Source organism: Triturus cristatus, chromosome 9 (genome assembly GCF_964204655.1).
Source record: "Triturus cristatus chromosome 9, aTriCri1.1, whole genome shotgun sequence".
Lineage (NCBI taxonomy): Eukaryota > Metazoa > Chordata > Amphibia > Caudata > Salamandridae > Triturus > Triturus cristatus.
In genome coordinates, this window is record NC_140592.1 from 1,183,740,150 (window position 1) to 1,183,753,617 (window position 13,468).

Here is a 13,468-nt window from a genome sequence, read left to right on the forward strand (position 1 = left end):
AAGTGCCACTTCTAGAAGTTGGCATTTCTGTGTGCTATGTGTCTGCCTGGCTGATGTGGAGTGCTTGTCTGGCCTTTTGATTTACAGGCGCTGGATGGTGTGGGGAATTCCAGGGGCCAGGGTGAGTCAGCCCAGTGGTGAATAGAGAGACCTGCATCTAGATGGGAGGGAGGAGTTGCACCTGGGACCTGAATAGGGCTGGGCCTTTGGTGCAGATCAGAGCTTCCGAATCCCCTCTACTTCCACGGACGAAGTGATCTCACAGTCACACGCGCACACACACATCACACGCTGGTGGGGCCCATAACACCAACATTCATCCTACCACTCTATCCGTGCCATGTATAAGGGGAAACACTTTCTGATACCTAACCAATCTGCATGTACTCTGAGGTCAATGGCATCAACTAGTTGCTATAGATCTGGTGTAAACATTTCTGACATGCAAATAAATGCAATAAACATGACAATAAAATAACCACCCGACACAGTGATTCAAACAGAATATTTGTTTATCTAAAATTGTATGAAAAGCCAATTAAATGCAAATTCATTTCTCTCATATTTACCTATTCTGGCTAAAAGTCAGATCCTAAGTCAGAACCGGTCCTCAGCAAAATAATCAAAGTTTCTAGCCGTCATGTAGAGTCACCGTCCTCCCGGTCAGCATCGGGACCTCGGATCATCAGTTCGGGAAGAAGTGGCACTAGACCTCTCTAGTCTACTAATATTTATACTAAAATTACATTCGAAAATGTTGCAATCATATGGTACAAAACGGATGAATGGCGGAAATTATGTCGTCTTGGTACATTGGGATACATCAGTACATTTTCACACACATTGATCGTCTCAAATTATGAATAGAAATAAGGGGTCCATAACTAATTCGTTACTTCTACGGATGTCTCTTTTGGATAAATTGTATCCCATTCATGGGATCATTACAAGTTCATAAAGTCAGTATTTTGTTTAGCAACAAATTTCATGTTCAGGGGCATTTGGCATCTTTCCTGGATTTGTCGTCATGATCATGGCTTTTCAGTTCGTCAAGAGGGCAAGGTCACAGGCAGCGCGAAGCCTCCTTGCAAAATTTCCATCAACTCAAATGCAGGCTGCGGGTGGTAGCCATATTTTGGTAGGCCACATTGGTCAACTTAAGTAAAATGAAACACAAAACAAAATTACTGCACGGAAATGATTATACAGTGTTATTCCCCTACTAATACCCTTATGTGTATGTATTTATCTAGCCATTTGCGACATCAAAAGCCATTAAGGCATATTAATTATAAGCGCAAAACACAATAACATCACATAAGCAACATTTATTTCGTCAATTTGCTCACCAACTTAGTTCATTTATTATTTTAGCCATGCAATAGCATTCCCACGTGTAATTCTTCTGTTAATAAGGTTGGTTAGACAGGACTCGACAAATCTTTAGTAGTTATTAATTAATCAGTAGTACTTTTAATTATAACATGCGAAAATGAAACAGGTATATGGTTTTAAAGTAAAAACCCTGCTCCATCACCTTCCCTCCACAATGCTGGCTCCACCTCCTGTGATGCGTCTGATGTCCCTGCCCTACACTGTGAAAGGGGAAGAGGAGCTGGATAAACAGAGTGCTCCAAATCCCCCCTAAACCAGTTGCATCTGGTTTTCCCCCAGCCCTGTGCTGTGTCACAAAGGAAAAGGGTGTATAAAAGAAGGGGCTGTGACCCCATGACGGTGTTCTGCTCTGCTGGTCCTGACGCTGGGGGGCTGCTGCTGCTGGGCTCCAGGAGGAACCGCCACAAGGGACTGCCTCCCTGCTGGAGGGCCCTGTGTGCTGGCCTGCCTGAGCCCAGCCTTGTGCCCCCCTGAATTTTGCCTTTCCTTTGGCAGAGCACTTTGCTCTTTATTGCTGGGAGCACTTTATTTTCCATTGCCAAGGGGCACTTTATTTCTTGCTCCCTGAAGAAGCGAAGCATGTGGGGGCTTTGCAGCGCTGAGCTGCCTCTCATCAAGAGGGAATCCCTACGGATTCCCCCGTGCTTAGTTGCCAGGCGGGAGCCCACCCCGCGTCATTGCCGCCTTGGAAAGTGACTTCAATGATCGGGAGACTACCCTGCCTTTCTTCACTCTGAGCGGGTGCCAACCCCGCTTTATATTCCAAATCGAGAGGGAGCCTACCCCTCATTTGCCCCGTTTCACCGCCGCCGGCCCGAGCCACCAAGAATGCAGAAACCGGAAGTCAGGCCACGTATTGCCTGTGGTTGGGCGGGACTTCTGCTTTCCCGAGGGAAGCCCCACGCCCACGGAATCGCCAGGAAGAAAAAGCTGACCGGAGCCTCGAGGGCTCCGAGTGCCAAACTAAGCTTCTGCTGCCGAGGGAGGAGCCAGCGTCTCCCAACGGGGCTCCCGAGAGCGAGGAAGAGCCCCGGGCTGTCAGCTGAGGAGGCGGAGGAGAACTGCGACGCCCGGAGAGAGGAGACCGCGAGGGAGTCCCAGGTGAGTGGGACGTTACCCCCCATGGCCGGTCCCTATTCTTCTTGAGCGGTCCCGCAGGGCAGTGGACCGCTCCAACGTTGGGAGACATTTTTTTTCTTAACTTAAGAGTCCCCGGAGTGGGGCTCACTGGCAAATTTGTGCTCGCTCTCCCTGTTCTTCTTGAGCGGTCCCGTAGGGCAGCGGACCGCTCCAACGTTGGGGGCATTGGTTTCCAGGAGTCCCCCAGAGAGCGGCTCCCCCAGGCACCGTGGTGCCCGCGCTGATTTCTGCTGGGGGCATATTGTTTCTAAAGCCCCAGTGGGACTCGAGGTGCACGTATAGTGCCAGTGCTTGTTTTGCTGGCCATCTTCCCCAGCTGCCCTGCGAGCTTGCAGGCAGCTGCAATGGTGGGCACGTTCATTGTCATTTAGGGTCCCAGGAGGCACGCTGGTGCCAGGGCTCCTTTTGCACAGCTGCCCAGCCATTAGTGGGCAGCTGTCATGTTTAGGCCGGATCATCTGCGCCCTTTGCTTCGCTGCTTGTTGCAGCCAGCCCTGACATTGTTGGACATAGGGCGTTGGGGCCCCTGTGAGAGGCCAGTTGGCCTAGGGCCAGTTTTAGTGTGTGTGTGCCCCCGATTGGGGTACACTGTGTTCATGCTAATGATTACCTAAGGTGATTCATGTGGGTTATGCCTGATGAGATTCCTGCATAATATGATTTGTGCATTCTATGGTTTCTGTTGCAGGATCTAATGCTAAGTTCATTCTTTTACCACTAGTTACTGGTTGTGCGCTACATTTACTATTTGTGCTACATTTACAATTGGTGACTTGTGATGGTCTTGACAGCGGCCCCATTGGCCCTGTCGTGTGTATATAATTCCCCTGTAAATACTGCCTAGTGCCAGTTGGCACAGTGTATATTGTGTGATTATGATCTAATGTGTTTATTATAATACAAAGGCTATTTTTATATATAACCTTGTGTGGAGTGCCTTTTATGGTGTGCCTGGGGTGTTGTTGCTGTGTGCATGCGCAAACGCTTTACACATTGCCTCCGGAATAAGCCTGACTGCTCATGCCAAGTTACAAAGGGGGTGAGCAGGGGTTATCTTTGGCGTGTAACTCCCTTGTCCTGACTAGAGTGGTGGTCTCTGCCTGGCTTTGGTGCAAGCCTTAGCCAACCAGAGATCCCATTTCTAACAATTTTTTACTGTTTTAAAAATCAATAAAAATGGTTTATCAAAAAAAGAGAGAACCTATTCTGTGCAGCAGTTTTTAGTCCCAGTAATGTAACAAAGGCACCCGTAGCCCCTGCACTGCGGGGGAGGGACGGGGGCACGAGCTTCAGGGAGGGTCCCTCAGCACAGTAGCCTGGCCTGAGAGCCACTGAGTGAGTCCAGAGGGGGCCCTCTATGTACTTTGCAGGAGGGACCCATCACGTTCTGTTACGCCACGGCTTAGTCCCTGTGAATCCAGGGCAGTAAACAGGTCCCACCCGATTTGTTCTCAAGAGAGGAGGGAAGCCTGGCCCTTATTATTGGGTGCAAAGGGAAATGATTACTGTGCTTGGCAGGTACTATTTAATCAGGTGTTATCTCCAACAGGGGAGGCTAAAGTCTGGGGATATATGTGGGCCTCTTGCGGATCTGACCCCTACTGGCAGGGGGGCACCCCTCCACTTCTCGTCGCCTGGGTCTAGTGGGTGGATTACTGGTAAGGGACTATCATTCTGCATCAGGGATGCGTTCAGGAGCACCACCATTATAAAAGGAGGAGTCTCCCCTCTGTTGTGTTGCTGTGTCTCTGAGAAGTAGTGCTGGGCTTCAAGAGCCTTCATTGCACTTCTTCCTCGTCACAGGAATACGTGATAAGCAGCGGCGCGTCCATTGATGACGTTGGCATGCCAGGGGTGTGCCGGTGCTGATGGAACATGGTTTTAGTAAAATAAATCTGCTCAATTAAATCAACCCGTGCGTTCCTTTTTAAAATAAATACTAATGTTTGAAAACAAAACGCTCACCGTGCGATATCAGATGTACAAGATGAAATAAGCAGCTAGACTCGATAGATGGCTTTCCTAGTTGGAAAAATAATAACATGAAATAGATCGTGTTAGATCAAGGAGCATTAATTAAAGAATAAGAATGATTGTCGAAATTAATGTTCAAAAGAGAATTATCCTGTTTGTCTAATTGAATGTTATTGTGTCTCCTGAACTGCATAAACGTGCTTTAGTCACCGAAGGAATGCTTCATTCTTCGTGAAAGTTTTCATAAGCTTTTAGAGAATACATTTTCTTTTGCTAAAATAATGTAGGCCTTAGAAAATGCTTGTGGATGTGCTACTGTCCTTGTAATGTTTCAAAAGCTTCCCTAAAATGTAGATATTAGTCTATTTCTGAATAAACTGTATAGGTTCTTTCCTGTCTAGACGAAGGATGTCATAGACTCAAATGAAACAGTTTCAACATTTATATACAAATGAAACTGTAGTTCTTCCTCTTCCTCTCTAGGAAGTTATACAATTTTTAGACAAAGGATGCTTAGAAAATATTTGTAAAATCATTGTCAGGAGATCGTCTTCCTCTAGTCAGTGTCCAAAGGAGAGGCTTTTAGAGAGTTGTAATAGAAACATTTTATCAGAGATAAAGGAAAACTGTACTATAACAGTCAACTGTGGGAAAGTGTTCTTCGGCTCGTTCACAAGATTGGTGACCTGTACTAGGATTCGTGGTATGCTGTATACCTCGCTGATTTCTGATTACTCTTGCTGGCATATCCTGCAAATCCTAAAGACTTTTCTTAAACTTTTCACATCATCGACTGGTGAAGCTGCTCGTGCTATACCCTAACGGCAGTGGGGTTAGCTTTTCTGACTAATTGCACGCTGTGCATTAGTATCTCTGATTCGTAAGTGAACTGAAATTACGTTGATGTGTTTTTTGTCACTCTCTCTCCTCTATACCTTGGTTTTGACGATTTAGAGTATTTGCTCTGTTGTGGAACTAATCTGGAACAAATGTGAATCAAGGGATGACATTCTATTTTGTGTAATTGACCATTCATATTTTGAATAATAAAGAGGAAATATATAAGAAAAGAATAGTGTCTGTCTTTATTCATGAGTTATTAATTATTTTGACATGATAATATTGTTTATTGATGTTCAGGCTATTTCTTCATTGTAGGTCCTCATGAGGGAATACCTCTCAGACTTTCATTACTTTGTCCCTTTTAGCTCTACCAAAGATCCATCGGAGAACCTTTGATTTGCTAACTGAGCGATAAATGACTTATGGGCCCGTCATTAGAGTTCCGTTTCCGTTAGTGTTATAGTAATTGGTATGGTGTTATAAGATGATTTTTTTTAAAACACCGCTTCCGCTGCATCAGTGCCATAAATCGGCTGACAGAAGGCTGGCACCTGCAGTTGAAACTCTTCTGAGACAGCCCTCTTTGGGAGAACCTACGGGTAAGCCCCAGGTGTTTACCTGCCTCTCATTCCTAGGGTTTGGAGGTCACTTCCTTAGCACTAGAGATTTAGGTCAGAGCAGAGCACCTTAGCACAGGAGGATTTAAGGGATTTAGGGAGACATTTAGAGGGAGTTAGTTATAGGGAATCGGCAAATAATTGGTACATGTTCTGTCTACCAGCTTTTCATTTCTGATGCCAAATTTAGAGTTAGTTCTGTGTTTCATTGCAGAGTCACAGCTGGCTCCACAGTCACAAACGCCACGTGGGCACAAAACCACTGGCTCACATGGCACTGGAAGGCACACCACATGCTGGGGATACCATCCAACACAAAGGCCACTGTGTTTTGCCTGCTAGGGACTACCATTGATCACAGTGGAGGTAAGGGGCAACAAAATGATCAGTGTCCTAAATACACTGGAAGAAACGTCTTAGCGCTTCGGTGAAATACTTCAAAACAAAGACCTGCTTCTCACATATGAGAACTGGCACTTATTTGTCCTCATCAGACTTTGTTCTAGCGCAAGAGGGAGGAAAAACACAAAAGAGGGAAAGGAGAAGGAGAAGGAAGAGAAAGACAGAAAAACAGTGACTACAAAAGAAAACAGAGATAAAAAATATCCTGAAAAAAGTGAAAAAAAAAGAGGCATGAGGTGGAATCAAGCCGACACAGCCTTGGTATTCAGCAACTCCACGAGTTTACATCATCAGGTGCAGCCTTCGGAAAAAAAAGCGTGGGCACCAGCACTTAATATTTTACTAATTAAGCACTGGTGCCCCTCCCACCTAGAGCTAAATGAGGTTCTTTATGTGTGACCAATGTGGAAATTTTCCGGGACTTTGTGTTTCAACAGCATGGATCAAACATCAAGAATTTCACTTTTTGTTGGCTACTTTCTTGGTAAAGATGGGCATCTGAGGAGCCCGAATCAAAGCCCCTCCGCATGCTTGGAAAATTTTTCAGATGGCTCCCCATCAGCACCAGGAGAACTGTCACTCAAGCCTTAGTTACCAGCCACAGGGACTACGGCAACACGCTCTATGCAGGAATCACCACCCAACGTCTGAAGAGACTCCATGCGATAAAAAACAAAGCTGCTCGACTCATCCTCAACCTTCCCAAATGGACCCACATCACGCCCCACCGCAAGAAACTCCGTTGGCGCCCCACCATGAATAGATGTCAACTAAAGATGCTGACACAAGACCAGCTTATATTCAAAATTGACTGAAATTCCACCAGTCCTCGAGAAACCTGCGGTTCACCACCCTCGCCCTCGCACACCCTCACCACATCCACCGAAGCTACAGTGGAGGGCGATCCTTCTCCTACTTCCAGTGGCGGTTTCTTCATTAGGGGCACCCTCCAAACTATCACGCCTCACTCTGCAATTTGCTGACTACATATTACAGCTTTCGCATAAAAAATAATAATCTACTGATCACTTGTTCACAAGTGAAAGCTGCAGTATCACCGTGCTCCAGAAGAGGACTCCCCTGGACTGTATTTCGCATGTGTCAGGTGTGGGCTGTTACAGCTCATCCTTTCACAGATGCAATACATATCTGACATGATGCATTAGTGTCATGCAGTGCAGCATGTCAGATAATGGTGACTGGTGCCTGCGGAGATTCACAAGCAAAACCACCAAAGTCAGAATGAAAGACTGCAGCAAAATGGTACCATGGTGACTGGTATTTATCATACTTTCTTGGGACTGCTTGCACACTGCTCCTAGAGGACTCTCTTCTACGGTATTTCTTTAAGGAGGTGCCATAAATCTACCATTGTGCTGAATTCCAATAATCCACGGATTGCAGATTAATCTCTCTGGGTGGATTGTAGGCCTCCTTCTACGGTAGCATATCAATAATTGCTAAAGCTGCAACATAATGTTGCTCTTGGGTGGTGCAAGAGACACCTACATTGGGTGGAAAGCTTCGCTTCCTGGTCTATGCTATTACATCCTTTTTGCCTCTGGGAAGCATAGTTTCTGCAGCTCCAGGGATAAGAATTGTTAAACATAAAGGAATATTCATATGGTCTTGGGACTCAGCTGCGGCTGCTAATCCCAGATCAAATCAACAACATCTCATTTCAAAATTGAAACCCAGTCCATGTGTAGAACCAGCCTCAAGGCATTGGCTTTTGGCTCTGGGATCCCAGCATGCTCCAAAGATGGTCTGGTCGCCAGCTCCTTGAGCAGTGCCATGCACTCGGTCTCAAATGACCAGGTAGTCAGGTGTTCTAAAGGGATGAGCCCTGCACAGACACTGCGGAATATTTGGGGCAGAGTGGCAGCTGTCAGGGGTCAAAAATGATGTGAGAGCAATGTTTATTTTTCCAACCATATGGAGTAAGGGTTGTTTGTGATAGTCTAAGGGCCAGATGGCAGATAGAGTAGGGCACAGTATGTGAAGTTGTTCTTCCAAATAGAATTTCCGTCGAACTTTCCTTCAAAAAATTCCAACAGTAACAGTTTTCAAATAACGCTGCGGTATAAGAATAGTGATGCCCTGAATGTTACCACTTAAAATATGACTGAGCCTTTGAATGACCCTAGGCGCTATAAATATTTTCTCAGAATTGTAAAAGAATTCCATTCTTAAAAAGGCAAATGATTTCTCTATAAAGGACCCGTGTCAGGGGATGAGGCAACAGTTTGCAAGGTGATCATGCATGATTTCAAATTTCAGATTAAAAAATAATAATTGTAAATGAGATTGGCAAATGCTAAAACAGAGCAACACGTTTGCCAATCTGAAAGGCAAGTCCATTGCACCCTAACGAAATGCGGCTCTGCTTGTTTAGCAGCATTTTGAAGTCAAATCTGCTAGTTTTATTTAGCTATTGGGCACAATTTCTGGTTTCTGTCTTGGTACGCCTTTTGTTTGATCAAACGCAAGCTTATTCTTTGAGCAAGGACATGAAAGAATACTTTGAGGTGCGCAGTATAAAAGGAGCATACAGTTCACAAGAAGACAGAACCTCAATTCATGTATTATACATGGCATCGCCCATGACCATTAAAACCAGATGGGATCCGAGAAGCCAACTTTATTTCTGTTGCAGTTTTATATAAGGCAAACTCGACCCGAAGGTATTGGAGCGGTTTACATGAGCACTAGTTACATTACACAAGAACACATTGATTTTTGTAGGCACAGGGAAATTAAGTGATTTGCCCAGAATCACAGTATGTTGAGCCAACGCCGAGACTCGAACCCCGTCCCCTAACTCCAAAGTAGGCAGCTCTGGCCATTATGCCATATCCTCTCCCCAACTTCTCCCGGTTGAGGGAGATTGGAGGAACTGTGCTGTAACGTACAAGAGACTTTGACAGGCCTAAACATATGTGTGGCATCGAAGAGGCCATCAGACGCATTTGAAAGTGAGTGCTAAAAGGCTTTCGACATGGTACCAAAGCTCCCTCAACACATGGACTCAGCTATTAACAACAAAAACCACTCAGGATCCCACTACGGCTTGGAAAAACCCAGTCAGAAAAAGGCCTGGTATTTCACACTCAAAGAAACTGAATTGACAAGGGAATGCACGACCTGATTCCTCTGCTAATTCCCCATTTTGCCCCACTGTCTCAACCAGACGTTGTGGCTAGTTTCAGCACCCAGAGTGTCTATGTAAAAAACAATGAAACCACAGAATTACTGGGATCTTATAATACTGAGAGGGCCTTTAACTCCTGTCACCAGCCACATCAAGATTAACATTGGACTTGATGTCGGTCAACTTGCACAAAACAATAAGGAATGCAGAAAACAAGCATACCGGCATAAAGCACACAAGGCCCAGGCTAATATTGATGGTACAAACATTGACAACTCTTTTTCACTTGTCTGTGTTTTCATCGATCTCTTTCTAGCTGTCGGAAGGGGTGCATACTCACCAGGACCGCTTCTGGTCCTAAAACTCTCAAGTGAGTCTGCCACTGGGGATGGGGGTGAGGGGGCAGCACTGACGGAGGGTTGGCAAGATGCAGCCATGAGATGTCCCCATCTGTGATGGCAGAAGGAAGGGGGCAGCACTGAGGAAGATTTCGACAGTGTGACAGTCAAATTGGGCCAGCGGCACTCAGGGTTTCCGGGTGTATGAGGGTTGGAGCATACGGACGGCCCTAATCCTTGCGGTGGAGGCAACTCATCCATATATGCGGATGGCCCTAATCTTTGCGCGGGAGGCATCTCATCTATGGAGTGCTGAGCCCAGCTGTCGAGCTGTCTGATCAAGGGAAACGCTGCGTTTGTGCTCAGAGCGTGGGGGAGGGCTCACAACACGAAGCGGAAGGGGGAAGCAAAATGTGCGGTAAGCAACAATTAAAACAAACAGAATCAGATGGAAAGCAACATTTAAAAAAAAAAATCTCCCAAACATCTGATAAAGAATGCAAGCGTAAGGAAACTGAACTTGGGTGGTGCTCCTCAGCCTTGAATGGAAGTGAGGTATCGGGTGCATGAACGATTTAGGAGGCAGCAAAGAAGAGTGACGCAGGAGTGAACCTATAGTAAGCAACAGGTGGGAATAAAGTTGTTTTATTGAGTACAGCAGGTCTTGAAGACAGCGAAGGCACACTGCCTTGGCTCGACCTAAAAAGGACAGCCGCCCATCCTATCTGAGCTTCTGAGTGGGCATAATGTTGTGTGCCTCGCTCTGGCGCCTTTTGTTGGATCTGGGAAGTTGAACATTGTGAAGAGTGCATCAAGACCTACCCCAGGTAGGTTTCCAGCTTTTGTGTGTGAGTGAGAGTAGGTTTATGTTGTTTATGTTTGTTTCTGCGAGCGCGCGTCAGTGTATGGATATGTGCATGTGAGTGTTTGTAAGCATGCGATTGTACTACATATTATCAGCAAAGAAGAATATGTTTAAAAAAACTAAAAGCAGCTTTAAAAAAAAAATAGTACACGTTTAAGGTAGCGTTCTTGGGCATCCAGCAGGTCTGAGAACAAGCAAGAGTGTGGAGATACATGAGCTTGCCACCGGGGTTTGACCTGCCCTGTTCTCGCGCCTCATTATTCTTTCAGAGGCCCCCATGTATGGCTGTACCAATTATAAATCCACAGATGAAATACCTGTGCAACATCCTCAGAGCGAGTGATTAACATAATTGTCAAGCAGCGCCTGCTCTCTGAGTGAAAAATAACACCGGGCCTGCTTCTTACAGTTCATTGTGTTATATGTAATTCAGATCAAATATACCTTAAAAAAATACATATACTTTCACAAACTGTGTACACACACAGTAAATGTGCTGTACCACAACGGGGCAAACATATAAAATATTGTATTATGAGCAGTTTAGAAAAAAAAAATCTGCCGAGTAAAAATGGGAGGTGCTGTTATGGTGCTGTTTTTAATATATAACTGCAATAAATGCTTTTATGTATGTAGTGTCCTAGCAGGGACACGTTCTAGTGTTCCTATGTGTGTATCCCACTATACACCCACCCACCACAGACGTCACTGGGTCAGGTGACGCTGCTAATAAAAGGGCCGAGCGCACGTGCTCGAGGCCAGTTAACCCACTACCCCAGCCATGCGTCTGTGTCACTCCTTTACATAGCATGAGGGCCTAGGGCCCCCAACATAACAATGGCGACGAGAGTGGTACTGCACCCCGTGTGTGCAGCCTTCGTTCTGCGAGAAGGTGGGGGAGAGAGGGCGAGCTGTCCGCAGTGAGGGCACCCTCCCCCCCCCTTGGGGAAGGCGCGACGCGCCGAGAAGCCTGCGGGGCGAAGCAGAGCCCGCAGCGTGACTGGTGGTGACCGGGAGCCCACCCCGCGCCTCAGGCGCTGGCCGCTGTGACTCTGGTGGAGGGGGAAGCGCCCCGAAGACATGCGGACCGATCGGAGCCCACCCGCATCGGCCGCGATGCCGTGATTCTGCAGGCGGAGGTCGGGTGCCCCATCGACCCTGCCGCTGTGCCCGGAGGTGCCCGCTAAGAATGGCAAGCCGAGCGGAGCCCACCCGCATCGGCTGCGGCCCCCGCAAGAAGCGTGAACCACGCGGTGCCCACCCACGGAAAGGAAGAAGGCCCGCCGGCCGAAAGGTGAGGAGCCGCGCTGAGACGAAGACCAGCAGGGCGAAGGTGAGCCCTGGTTGTGAAGCACCCGGCCAGAGGAGAGAGGTGCCAGCACCCCCCTGCGGCCCGCGATGTGAGGAGGCCGGCTGCGGGAGGGGGCGGAAATGGTGTAGAAGCAAGTGCGGTGCCCACCCGCATTGACGGAGCTCACCCGAGTCCGGTACCTGCAGCACCACCCCGAGTGAAGCGGCACCAGCAGCCCCGCCCCCCCCGCACGGTCCGTGGAGCTTGGAGACCTGCTGCGGGTGCGGGACTAACTGAATGTAAAAGCGGAGCCCACCCGCAGCACAATACACCGGTTCTGCTGACGAACATAAAGTAAAAGCGGAGCCCACCCGCAGCACAATACGCCGGTTCTGCTCCTTTCCCCCCCCCCCCGCGCAGCAGGAGAAGTGAGCGAGGCTGCCACGGGAGGGAGGGAGCTGCCCAGGGAACTGCATTTGGCCGCTCGCAATGATAAATAAATAAAAGCCGAAGCTGCGAGGAGCTCCGCGAGTGCACCCCTACCCCCTCCCTGCCGCGCGAGGACTGCAGGAAGATGCCGCGGGCAGGGAGGGTGATCCTAAATGCCAGGAATGGCCGCCGCCGGCCATGAAGATATGCCCCACCTCGCCGGACCCCCAGCAGTGCTCACACAAGAGGCAAGTGGCACGCAGCGCCAAAAGTACACCAAAACTGTGCGCCTGATAGCACTGACTGCTGCAGAGTGATGCCTCTTCCTCTGAGCAGCCCACAAGCCTGTGCCCCCTGCCTCTAAAGAAAGTAAATGCAAAAAAAAAAAGATACTTACCTGCTGTCCAGCCCGTGTCCTGCACTCCACTGCTCTGCTGTTGGCTCCAGCCCTCTGCACTCTACCTGAGCCTGGGAAAATGGAGGAACAAGGAAGAACAAGTTTACAGCAGAGAAGGTTGCTGCTGAAGGAAGTGAAGAGCATACCCTGCACTGCCATCTAGTGGCCACTGGTGGTACTGCAGCAACAAAGAAACAAACAAGCATGCAGCAAGCCAAGGGAATCCAGCAGCCACAGGATACCGACGGATCGCAGCGCAAGGAAGAAGAGGCAGCAAGGCACGTACTGCAAGGTCTGACTGATGCGCGAGGGTGAGCGCACAGGAACGCGACGGAGGCACACAGGAATGCGCCAGAAGCGCAGGAACACGACAGAAGTGCGAGGAAGAGGAGACAGTGTGCCACAGGGATGCAGCGACATCCCACAGCGATAAGGAGGAAGAAAGAAGAACGGTGTCAAGCCACATCCACCCCAACAAGGACTGCGCTGTCGCCGCATCAAGTGGAGCGAACCCTCGAGCGACCTAAAGGACTCAGCGCAGATGTACCCCGGACGCGGAAAGTACACTGTAGCGCCTACAGGAGAGGAACCCACTGAAGAGGATGGGCACAGCAAGTATCCGACAC

At 48.0% G+C, this 13,468-nt stretch overlaps 1 long non-coding RNA gene across 1 annotated transcript in view; it reads right to left on the reverse strand.

Annotated features, from left to right (window-relative positions):
* Nucleotides 1-564: 564 nt before the first annotated feature.
* Nucleotides 565-13,468, reverse strand: part of LOC146799590 (uncharacterized) — a 58,132-nt gene continuing 45,228 nt past the window's right edge. The window contains exons 3-4 of the long non-coding RNA XR_014969287.1: nucleotides 4,501-4,557; nucleotides 565-1,156 (exon numbers count right to left, since the gene is read on the reverse strand). This is a non-coding gene — a long non-coding RNA (uncharacterized LOC146799590). The remainder of the gene's footprint in view (nucleotides 1,157-4,500; nucleotides 4,558-13,468) is intronic.